The sequence below is a fragment of the Pseudophryne corroboree genome, chromosome 7, assembly GCF_028390025.1.
Source record: "Pseudophryne corroboree isolate aPseCor3 chromosome 7, aPseCor3.hap2, whole genome shotgun sequence".
Classification (NCBI taxonomy): domain Eukaryota; kingdom Metazoa; phylum Chordata; class Amphibia; order Anura; family Myobatrachidae; genus Pseudophryne; species Pseudophryne corroboree.
This window is the reverse complement of record NC_086450.1, coordinates 79504183-79517377: the sequence shown is the minus strand read 5'-3', so window position 1 is coordinate 79517377 and position 13195 is coordinate 79504183. Positions and strand designations below refer to the sequence as shown.

The window sequence follows — 13195 nt, the reverse complement described above, 5'->3', positions numbered from 1 at the left end:
AAGGAGACTGTCTTTTATAGACTCTGATAAGCCGAGGTGAAACTGACTGCGCAGGGCTGGGTCATTCCAGCCACAGTCGTTCGACCAACGGCGAAACTCCGTACAATAAACCTCTGCAGGATTCCTACCCTGTCTGAGAGCGCGCAACTGACCTTCAGCGGATGCCTCTCTATCAGGGTCATCATACAATAGCCCTAAAGACCCAAAAAAAGCGTCTACTGACAACAAGGCCGGATCCTCTGCTTTTAAACCAAATGCCCAGGTCTAAGGATCCCCCTGGAGCAAAGAAATAATAATCCCAACCCGCTGAGATTCAGTACCCGAGGAGATCGGTCTTAAACGAAAATAAAGTTTACAGGATTCTTTAAAATTAAAAAACTCTTTCCTATCACCAGAAAAACGGTCAGGCAAATGCATCTTTGGTTCAGGGACTACCCTCGGGGAAGTTCGCAAAAGATCTTCCTGCGACTTCACCCGAAGGGAAAGATCCTGAACCATCTGAGTAAGTTCTTGAATCTGGCTGACTAAGAGCTGACCTGGATTTGGCCCTAAACCTGTTGGATTCATGAGGCCGATAAACTCTTACAAAACTGAATGAGAAAAAAATTAAACCCCGTTTAATTTTAAGTTTTGGTATGGCCGGTAATAATGTTATGATTCCCAGCACTCCTGACCAGAGGAGATCTTATGACAATGACCAGAGCGCTGGAATGGAATGCTGGTAACGGGAGCAGGAAAGACTAGTTGCCCCTGGCGCCCTAACACTATTGTCTCACCCGTGCTATCGGAAATCCCTTGCGAGACTATGGTTTCTTGAGCCCTTGGCAGCCACGTTTGAAGGGCGGATTATGTCTGCCCAACTCCGGTGCCCCCCGGTCTTAATGAGAGACAAAGGGAAATCCGAGGCAGGATGATAACAAGAGGACCTCTGACTGACAACAGGCCAGGGGCAACAAGCTAACTAGCAAAGACCTGAAGTATGTGCGGAAAAACCGCCAGGGAAAAGGACAACCAAAAATCCACTTGTCCAATACTCCTACCCAGCACCACCGGATACCAGAGTGGACCTGTGGAAGTGGAACCCTCCGCAAAATGCTCCAAAACACAAATAATAAATGGTAAAGCGGCCAAGCCGCAACACACGGCAAAGCCGCGACTCACGAACACCACTGGATGTTAAACGGTGATCAGTCAGGACTCCAGGAACAAGATGACAACTTCCGAGTACAGGACTACTGGAGACTGGAACGACCGGATACAGCAAGACTGGAAACAGACTCTCAGCAAACAAGGACAGCATGCAGGAAGCTATTACCGGCGTCTGTGAGAAGCCCTGAGAGTGCATATAAACAGGAGTCCTCCAATCAGCTGCTGACAGGGCTGATTACATAAATGCCGTGCAGCTGCCTTGCTGCACGGCCAGGAAACAGGTGCACAATCATTTTAACTGGACCCAGCAACGGGGAACGCGGTCCGCCAGTGGCGTCCCCGTTGCTAGGGTCCGTGCGGCTCAGTGCGCCCGGCGTCTAGCGTTGCCAGGGAGCCGGCGGCTGTACGCGTACGGCGTCCCTGGTTGCTAGGCGCCGGGCCGCACCGACGAGCGGACCCCGGCGCCTAACAGGATGTAGTGTATTTGGTCTTCCATGGAATCACCTGGTGGGCTGATTCTTTGGTCTTGGTGGACAATATGGACCCTCTGTCCATTAATAGGACTTCTTCCTTCTGATGTTTTAATAGGGACAAATCATATCCTCTCTGGACAAATTTATGGACTACCAAATCAAGTTGGGCCGCCAATGTTGTTCGTTCACTATTGATCCTAGCTGTTCTCAGCATTTGGGACTTTGGTAGTCCTTTAATCAGGGATTTTGGGTGATGACTGTTAGCCCTCAAAAGGTTATTTTTATCAGTCGGTTTTGTGTATACTGTTGTGGATATGACCTGATTCGAAAATACAACATGGACATCCAGGTAATCGGCCTCTGTGTCACTACACTTGAAGGTGAACTTGATCGGTGAGTTATTGGAGTTGATGTGTCGCATCAATTGTATGAACTTGTCTTCACCTCCTGTCCACAGCATGAAGATATCGTCGATGAATCTTGTATATAGCAAAATATGTTCTGATAAACTGTCAAAGATAAAGAAAAGTTTATTTTCTTACTGGAACATAAAGATGTTTGCGTAGGACGGGGCAACTGAACTCCCCATAGCACAGCCCGACTGTTGCTCATAAAATTTCCCGTTAAAAAGGAAATAATTTCTCCGCAGCGTCAGTTCCAGTAATTGTAAGAACAATGCATGTTCAATACAATGGATGTTTTCCTGTACCAAGAACCTCTTTATGGCATCTACACCCTCCTCATGAGTGATGCTCGTGTATAAATTACACACATCCATCACACACAACAGGATATTGGAGGGGATGTCTTGTAGGCTCTTAAGTGCGTGTAGGAATTCCGTTGTGTCCTTAATAAATGTGGGCTGTTTCATAACTAAAGGTTGCAAAATAAAGTCCAAAAATTGGGATATTGGCTGATATAGTGAAGTTCGTGCTGGAATAATGGGGCGCCCAGGGGTTTGTCCAGGTTCTTGTGAATTTTTGGAGTTGTGAACAGAATTGGTACTACCGGAAATTGCTGGGTGAGAGCTTTATGAAGTTTGTCTGAAATATACTGATCTTCTTTGGCTCTATTCAAGATATCATCCAATTCCAGTTTGTATTTAGAGGTAGGATCCCCTTCCAATGGGGAGTAGGTATGAGGGTCCGCCAATTGCCTGTCAATTTCTCTGATATAATCAGATAGATTATGGATTAAGATCCCCCCTCCCTTATCCGCTGGTCTAAATGCCACATCGGTATAGCCACTTAGATCTTTAAGGGCTGCTTTCTCAGCCCTAGACATGTTGTACTGGACTCCCTTGGATGCTTTGGAATATTTATCCACTGAGGCGTCCAGGAGTCGCGAGAAAGTCTTAATTGAAGGGGGGTCGAACGTGGAACATGATCTATTATATAAAAAATCAGAGAAAGTGTCTGGTGCTTGATCAGGATGTCTGTCCTGATAAAATTCTTGCAGGCGCAACTTTCTGAAAAATCGGTGTGACTCAAGATTCCATGTGAAATTATCATGTGGGTTTGTGGGCACAAAGGAAAGCCCCTTATTAAGGACCGCCATTTCGGTATCGCTAAATGTTCTGGTAGACAAATTGAAAACTAGGGTCTCTTCTTGGCAGCCGGATTTCTGTTGTCTCTTGTTTTGGCCACCCCTGCGGGTGGGAGATCTTTTGGGTGGCTTGATTTTGGGGCCCCTTGGACTTTTTCTAAAGGGAAGTCGGTGGCCCGTGCAGAATCTTCTAAGTCCCCCGCTGCGAACTCGCTGTCGCTGGTGGTGGAGGCTTTTCTGAGCGATTGCCCTTCTCTCCGCCTTCTCCAGCCTGGGTTGAATCTGGGTTGTCTTTGTCCCGGGGCGGAACGTTCTCCCCCCATGATCCACTTATATACTTTATTTTCCTCGTAATCAGTTTTAACGAGGTCCAATTTGTTACGTTTAAAGCGGATCAATTCCCTTCTACAGGTTTCACATTGGTTTTGCAGCTTGGGAATCCAGTCCTGGGTTTGATCCTGCTGGAGAATTGGCAGGTGTGCACGTTCAAACTCAGCAATCTTATCTCTAGTGTTTCTCAGCTCCCGACCCACCTCTTCTACAACTAAAAGTATGAGATCCATACTACACTTGCTAAGGATCTTGATCCATCTTGCACAGAACTCCGGGTTATGTCGGCCCAGCGTGGGGATGTTTTTAACCCTAAAGCCCCTCGGGATCATATGGTCTCTATGGTTATCTGACAGATATATGTCATGAAGTAAGAAGTCAGTTTCTTTTTTCTTTAATTTGAGAAGTGGCTATACCGATGTAGTATTTAGACCAGCGGATAAGGGAGGTGGGATCGTAATCCAGAATCTATCTGATTATATCAGAGAAATTGACAGGCAATTGGCGGACCCTCATACCTACTCCCCATTGGAAGGGGATCCTACCTCTAAATACAAACTGGAATTGGATGATATCTTGAATAGAGCCAAAGAAGATCAGTATATTTCAAACAAACTTCATAAAGCTCTCACCCAGCAATTTCCGGTAGTACCAATTCTGTTCACAACTCCAAAAATTCACAAGAACCTGGACAATCCCCCTGGGCGCCCCATTATTTCAGCACGAACTTCACTATATCATCCAATATCCCAATTTTTGGACTTTATTTTGCAACCTTTAGTTATGAAACAGCCCACATTTATTAAGGACACAACAGAATTCCTACACGCACTTAAGAGCCTACAAGACATCCCCTCCAATATCCTGTTGTGTGTGATGGATGTGTGTAATTTATACACAAGCATCCCTCATGAGGAGGGTGTAGATGCCATGAAGAGGTTCTTGGTACAGGAAAACGTCCATTGTATTGAACATGCATTGTTCTTACAATTACTGGAACTGACGCTGCAGAGAAATTATTTCCTTTTTAACAGGAAATTTTATGAGCAACAGTCGGGCTGTGCTATGGGAAGTTCAGTTGCCCCGTCCTACGCAAACATCTTTATGTTCCAGGAAGAAAATAAACTTTTCTTTAATGATGACAGTGTATCAGAACATATTTTGTTTGCTATATACAAGATTCATCGACGATATCTTCATGCTGTGGACAGGAGGTGAAGACAAGTTCATAGAATTGATGAGACACATCAACTCCAGTAACTCACCGATCAAGTTCACCTTCAAGTGTAGTGACACAGAGGCCGATTACCTGGATGTCCATATTGTATTTTCGAATCAGGTCATATCCACAACAGTATACACAAAACCGACTGATAAAAATAACCTTTTGAGGGCTAACAGTCATCACCCAAAATCCCTGATTAAAGGACTACCAAAGTCCCAAATGCTGAGAACAGCTAGGATCAATAGTGAACGAACAACATTGGCGGCCCAACTTGATTTGGTAGTCCATAAATTTGTCCAGAGAGGATATGATTTGTCCCAATTAAAACATCAGAAGGAAGAAGTCCTATTAATGGACAGAGGGTCCATATTGTCCACCAAGACCAAAGAATCAACCCACCAGGTGATTCCATGGAAGACCACATACACTACATCCAGCCCTGTGGTCCAGAGAGCGGTCAGAGCCCTCTGGCCTATAGTGGCGACAGATGAGAATCTCAAGTGTTTTAGATCCAAGAGACCCATGTCTTGCTTCATGAGAGGAAGGAATATAAAGGACAGCATAGTTCATTCGGATATAACTGGGTTTAACAACATACCCCCTTCTAATTTCTTAACCAAAGCCCCTGGGTGCTATAGGTGCCTCGGGTGCACTACATGCACACATATGCTGACCGGGTCTTCCTTTAAATTTCCCCTGTCCGATAAAGTGGGACATATTAAACATGTCCTAACCTGCACCTCCAAATACATAGTCTATTTAATTGTATGTCCATGCGGCAAAGGCTATGTGGGTAAAATATTTCTAAAATACACAGCGCTTTATGATAATACCACCAAGAAATCTGTTAATTACTACCCATAATTGATTAAAAAAACACACCTAATCTCTACTGCTCCCACCGGTGGTACTGTTCCACCAATTACCAAAAACCACAAAATATATTTAAACAAGGGAGCGCTAAGAACAGGGTCAGTTTAAATCACACATTTATTACAATCCACATATAAACAGCAAATAAAATCAAGGATAATATCCGGATATTAAAAACAATATAGTGCACTCTTTATTTAGTCCCATGCCCTGAGCTCGAATTAGTAATTGTCTATTCACACAGATAGATCCGTACAATCTCCACTGGTACGCATTAATTGTGTCCAATTGTAACCATGCTGTCTTGATAATTAATTGGCTTTAAACAAGGCAACCTTCTTATTATTTGTATCCAGCAAAAATGTATCAGTCACTGGAAGGCTCCTTAATAGATAGCAGTAGGGGGAGAGCGCTGTGTAGTAAATGGATGCACAGCGGTATGCTACGACCCCTACGTCCCAGCCGCAGCACGTCTTTTGAAAGGTTACTCACAGCCGCCTCTGCTTCCCTCGGGGTGCAGACCGTTTTGCACTCTGTCCTGCTATTGCTTTATCCCCGGTCAGGTTTCCATTGCGCTGCGTGCGGTAGTGGGATCCGTTTGTGAAAAAGCTCCGGGCACCGGAATCCAAGTAGTGAACGCCCCTCTTACGCGTTTCTCCGCCCACGGGGCCAGCGGTTTCCTCAGAGAGTTATCCCAGCAGTATAACCAGTCCCTTTTTATGCTGGGATCAGCCAATCATTATACTGATTGATTAAATTACACTCTGCTGTTATAAATACATGGAACTTACTTAATATAATTGTTTAAAAGCATTTAAATCATATATAAAAAGTGTCAACAGTTTCTTATGGTGGTACAAACATCATTCAACAATCATGTATGCATATGTTCGATTTAAACAAAATAAATCATTTTGATTTAACCTAATTGAACCCAATTATCTAAAACTGACCAGGAGAAAGTCAAATAAATGTTGGAAGCTCATTCTCAAGTGAACTGCTCTCGTGGCTCAGAGGGAATTTCACCAGCTCATAGATTACACAGCCTCCAAAACCACAGGATCAATTCCATCATATACCTAATTTTCTATCAGAATCATATTTCGGATATTTATAGCTTAATTAATTTTTATTATTAGGTTTTCACACCTCCATCATCCACTACAAATATCTCTTCAATGATTCAATAGATACCTGATGATATTTGTATCTCATCATTCCATTGTTATAATGTTAAGAGATTATTCACCCTTTTTTAAAAAGTTATAATTAGGGAATTATTGAATCAAGGTAAAACAGAAATATAATTATCACTATCTGCAAACTAAAGTACATTTTAGTATACAGTTTTCTCCTATTGGCAGAGATTTTAACCATAAAGGAGCCGGAGTCTATTGGAACGGAAGAAGGAAAGAGAGGGGAAAAAAGGAAGGAGAGGGGGAAAAAATAACAATACCCCCAAAAAATTTTTAGGCATGGAGTCTAACAGCCTCCAATGTTATTCAATTCGATATTCTCGTTGAGGCCATCTGGGGTGAGGGTCCCCAACGAGAAAATCCAGAACGCCTCTCTTGTGCACAGGCGATTAAATCTATCACCTCCTCTTGGGGTAGGTGCTATAAATTCAATGTCCTGCACCTTAAGTACATTAACGTCCCCAGCATGACAACATACTACATGTTTTGAGAGGCTGTGCTTGTAATTTTTCTTTATTACATTTCTTCTATGTTCAAGGAACCTTGTGTTCAAGCTCCTAGTGGTCCTTCCCACATATTGCTTACCACAGGTACAGCTAATCAAATATATGACAAATGTCTGTTGACAATTAATGATTGTTTCTATCTCAAACTTCTGTCCTGAAGTGAAAGACTCAAAAGATGCACTTCTGTTAACAACATGTGGGCAGGTCAAACAATTCTTTCTACCACATTTATAACAACCTCTTAGTGTTGTCAACCAATTATCAGAAAGGGACGTAGCTTTTCTCTGTCCTTGGTAGAAACTTGGCGAGATATAATTCTTGACATTCTTCGCTTTCCGAAAAACTACTTTTATTGACTCCCCTAGGCATGGGCACAGTGTGGCATCCAGTTTAAGGATTTCAAAGTTCTTAGTTAACACATTCTTAATTTCCTTAGAGCAGGTATTATATTTAGTTATAAATGGAAGTATCTTATCATCATTTACAAATACATCAGCGGGTTTAGTCCTAACATCCTTAGTGTTGGACAAAAGAGAACCCCTGTCTCTAAATGCCGCTTTCTCTAGTGACCTCTCCAGTAATCCCACCGGGTAATCTTGATCTAAAAAGGCATTAGTTAATATAGCAGCATGTTCTTGGAAACCACTCAGTTCAGTACAATTCCTCCTCATCCTTAGATATTGTCCAGCTGGTATATTATCTTTCCATTTCTGACTGTGACAGCTATTATAATTCAAATAGCCGTTACAATCAACATCCTTCCTATAAGTATTAGTTTCTATCCTACCTTCCCTGACCGAGAGGGCGATATCCAGATAATTTATGTGTGTAGGGTGACAAGAATGTGTAAATTTAAGTCCAAAAGTGTTAGAATTAATATAAGACATAAAAGCAGAAACACTAGAGACCCCATCCCAAATAATAAAAAGATCATCTATGTACCGACCATACAGCACCAGGTTCGCCCTATATGGACCCCCCCAGAGGTATTCCTCTTCGAAGAGGCCCATATATAAATTAGCAAAGCTAGGGGCGAACCTGGTGCCCATGGCGGTACCGTGCACTTGAAGATAAAACTGTGAATCAAATAAAAAATAGTTGTGAGCTAAAATGTATTCTATTGACTCTAATACAAACTCACGTCGTTCTGGCATCAACCCCACATCAGCATTGAGAAAGTGACGACAGGCTTCTATACCCTCACTATGAGGGATGTTGGTATAAAGCGATTCTACATCGCAAGTCAAAAAGACATAATCCTGTTTCCACTCCATCCCTCCCACTAGATTTAAAAAGTGGGTAGTGTCCCTGATGTGGGATCGAAGACCAGAGACGTGAGTCTGTAAAAAAGAGTCAACGAATGCTGATAGGTTAGAAGTGAGGGACCCTACACCAGAAATTATGGGACGACCAGGTGGTGCTACCAAGGATTTGTGGATTTTGGGAAGGTGATAGTAAGTGGGGATAATAGGATGAGGGTTGAAAAGAAACATAAATTCATCTTTAGTAATCGCTCTCTCGGTCAGGGCCTTGTCCAGGAGGGTCCTCAACTCAAATGTATACTTCTCAGTGGGGTTCACACTTAGTTTTTGATAATAATCCCTATTAGAAAGCTGCCTATCTGCCTCTTCTAAATAAGAGGATGTATCCTGTATTACGACACCCCCTCCTTTATCTGCACTTTTAATTATAATATTTTTATCCTTTCTTAGAGTGGTTAGTGCTCGACGTTCATTTCTATTTAAATTATCATTCCTTTTCCCTCTTCTCTTTTTGTCCTTCTTACACAAAAGGCGAAGATCATTTAAAGTTGACGTATAGAAAGTCTCAATATATGCACTCCTGTGTTGTAACGGATAAAATTCAGACTTCTTTCTAAATTTCCTATTCCCTTCTGCTTTTTCCGCTAGATCAAATAGTTTAATGGGCTGGTTTGTACATAATGATTCTCCTTTACTCTCTAACAACAGAGAATTTAGTGCAGATAAACAATTATCATCATCCTCATTCAATATTATAGGCACACCTTCAATTTCTTTGCTTTTCAGAGATTTATTAATAAAATATCTCATACGACAGAGATCTCTCGTAAATTTATTAAGTGCTACAAATAATTCAAAAATGTCTGGCTGTGCTGATGGTGCGAATTTCAAGCCCTTAGAAATAACTGCTTTCTCATGTTCATTAAGGGTTCTAGAGGACAGATTATAAATCCCTTTATTTCTTAACCTAGTTTTACGTTTTTGACTTTGTACCTTCTTTCCTCCTCTACATCCTCTACCTCTTCCCTTGACCTTTTTGGGGTAGTGCTTGTTTGAAGTTGTTTCTAAGGGCTTGAAATTCGCACCATCAGCACAGCCAGACATTTTTGAATTATTTGTAGCACTTAATAAATTTACGAGAGATCTCTGTCGTAAGAGATATTTTATTAATAAATCTCTGAAAAGCAAAGAAATTGAAGGTGTGCCTATAATATTGAATGAGGATGATGATAATTGTTTATCTGCACTAAATTCTCTGTTGTTAGAGAGTAAAGGAGAATCATTATGTACAAACCAGCCCATTAAACTATTTGATCTAGCGGAAAAAGCAGAAGGGAATAGGAAATTTAGAAAGAAGTCTGAATTTTATCCGTTACAACACAGGAGTGCATATATTGAGACTTTCTATACGTCAACTTTAAATGATCTTCGCCTTTTGTGTAAGAAGGACAAAAAGAGAAGAGGGAAAAGGAATGATAATTTAAATAGAAATGAACGTCGAGCACTAACCACTCTAAGAAAGGATAAAAATATTATAATTAAAAGTGCAGATAAAGGAGGGGGTGTCGTAATACAGGATACATCCTCTTATTTAGAAGAGGCAGATAGGCAGCTTTCTAATAGGGATTATTATCAAAAACTAAGTGTGAACCCCACTGAGAAGTATACATTTGAGTTGAGGACCCTCCTGGACAAGGCCCTGACCGAGAGAGCGATTACTAAAGATGAATTTATGTTTCTTTTCAACCCTCATCCTATTATCCCCACTTACTATCACCTTCCCAAAATCCACAAATCCTTGGTAGCACCACCTGGTCGTCCCATAATTTCTGGTGTAGGGTCCCTCACTTCTAACCTATCAGCATTCGTTGACTCTTTTTTACAGACTCACGTCTCTGGTCTTCGATCCCACATCAGGGACACTACCCACTTTTTAAATCTAGTGGGAGGGATGGAGTGGAAACAGGATTATGTCTTTTTGACTTGCGATGTAGAATCGCTTTATACCAACATCCCTCATAGTGAGGGTATAGAAGCCTGTCGTCACTTTCTCAATGCTGATGTGGGGTTGATGCCAGAACGACGTGAGTTTGTATTAGAGTCAATAGAATACATTTTAGCTCACAACTATTTTTTATTTGATTCACAGTTTTATCTTCAAGTGCACGGTACCGCCATGGGCACCAGGTTCGCCCCTAGCTTTGCTAATTTATATATGGGCCTCTTCGAAGAGGAATACCTCTGGGGGGGTCCATATAGGGCGAACCTGGTGCTGTATGGTCGGTACATAGATGATCTTTTTATTATTTGGGATGGGGTCTCTAGTGTTTCTGCTTTTATGTCTTATATTAATTCTAACACTTTTGGACTTAAATTTACACATTCTTGTCACCCTACACACATAAATTATCTGGATATCGCCCTCTCGGTCAGGGAAGGTAGGATAGAAACTAATACTTATAGGAAGGATGTTGATTGTAACGGCTATTTGAATTATAATAGCTGTCACAGTCAGAAATGGAAAGATAATATACCAGCTGGACAATATCTAAGGATGAGGAGGAATTGTACTGAACTGAGTGGTTTCCAAGAACATGCTGCTATATTAACTAATGCCTTTTTAGATCAAGATTACCCGGTGGGATTACTGGAGAGGTCACTAGAGAAAGCGGCATTTAGAGACAGGGGTTCTCTTTTGTCCAACACTAAGGATGTTAGGACTAAACCCGCTGATGTATTTGTAAATGATGATAAGATACTTCCATTTATAACTAAATATAATACCTGCTCTAAGGAAATTAAGAATGTGTTAACTAAGAACTTTGAAATCCTTAAACTGGATGCCACACTGTGCCCATGCCTAGGGGAGTCAATAAAAGTAGTTTTTCGGAAAGCGAAGAATGTCAAGAATTATATCTCGCCAAGTTTCTACCAAGGACAGAGAAAAGCTACGTCCCTTTCTGATAATTGGTTGACAACACTAAGAGGTTGTTATAAATGTGGTAGAAAGAATTGTTTGACCTGCCCACATGTTGTTAACAGAAGTGCATCTTTTGAGTCTTTCACTTCAGGACAGAAGTTTGAGATAGAAACAATCATTAATTGTCAACAGACATTTGTCATATATTTGATTAGCTGTACCTGTGGTAAGCAATATGTGGGAAGGACCACTAGGAGCTTGAACACAAGGTTCCTTGAACATAGAAGAAATGTAATAAAGAAAAATTACAAGCACAGCCTCTCAAAACATGTAGTATGTTGTCATGCTGGGGACGTTAATGTACTTAAGGTGCAGGGCATTGAATTTATAGCACCTACCCCAAGAGGAGGTGATAGATTTAATCGCCTGTGCACAAGAGAGGCGTTCTGGATTTTCTCGTTGGGGACCCTCACCCCAGATGGCCTCAACGAGAATATCGAATTGAATAACATTGGAGGCTGTTAGACTCCATGCCTAAAAATTTTTTGGGGGTATTGTTATTTTTCCCCCCTCTCCTTCCTTTTTTCCCCTCTCTTTCCTTCTTCCGTTCCAATAGACTCCGGCTCCTTTATGGTTAAAATCTCTGCCAATAGGAGAAAACTGTATACTAAAATGTACTTTAGTTTGCAGATAGTGATAATTGTATTTCTGTTTTACCTTGATTCAATAATTCCCTAATTATAACTTTTTTAAAAAGGGTGAATAATCTCTTAACATTATAACAATGGAATGATGAGATACAAATATCATCAGGTATCTATTGAATCATTGAAGAGATATTTGTAGTGGATGATGGAGGTGTGAAAACCTAATAATAAAAATTAATTAAGCTATAAATATCCGAAATATGATTCTGATAGAAAATTAGGTATATGATGGAATTGATCCTGTGGTTTTGGAGGCTGTGTAATCTATGAGCTGGTGAAATTCCCTCTGAGCCACGAGAGCAGTTCACTTGAGAATGAGCTTCCAACATTTATTTGACTTTCTCCTGGTCAGTTTTAGATAATTGGGTTCAATTAGGTTAAATCAAAATGATTTATTTTGTTTAAATCGAACATATGCATACATGATTGTTGAGTGATGTTTGTACCACCATAAGAAACTGTTGACACTTTTTATATATGATTTAAATGCTTTTAAACAATTATATTAAGTAAGTTCCATGTATTTATAACAGCAGAGTGTAATTTAATCAATCAGTATAATGATTGGCTGATCCCAGCATAAAAAGGGACTGGTTATACTGCTGGGATAACTCTCTGAGGAAACCGCTGGCCCCGTGGGCGGAGAAACGCGTAAGAGGGGCGTTCACTACTTGGATTCCGGTGCCCGGAGCTCTTTCACAAACGGATCCCACTACCGCACGCAGCGCAATGGAAACCTGACCGGGGATAAAGCAATAGCAGGACAGAGTGCAAAACGGTCTGCACCCCGAGGGAAGCAGAGGCGGCTGTGAGTAACCTTTCAAAAGACGTGCTGCGGCTGGGACGTAGGGGTCGTAGCATACCGCTGTGCATCCATTTACTACACAGCGCTCTCCCCCTACTGCTATCTATTAAGGAGCCTTCCAGTGACTGATACATTTTTGCTGGATACAAATAATAAGAAGGTTGCCTTGTTTAAAGCCAATTAATTATCAAGACAGCATGGTTA

The 13195-nt window shown here is 41.4% G+C and overlaps 1 protein-coding gene across 2 annotated transcripts in view; it reads right to left on the bottom strand.

Annotated features, from left to right (window-relative positions):
• Window positions 1-13195, bottom strand: part of ZNF385B (zinc finger protein 385B) — an 893240-nt gene that overhangs the window by 828434 nt on the left and 51611 nt on the right. The window lies entirely within an intron of this gene.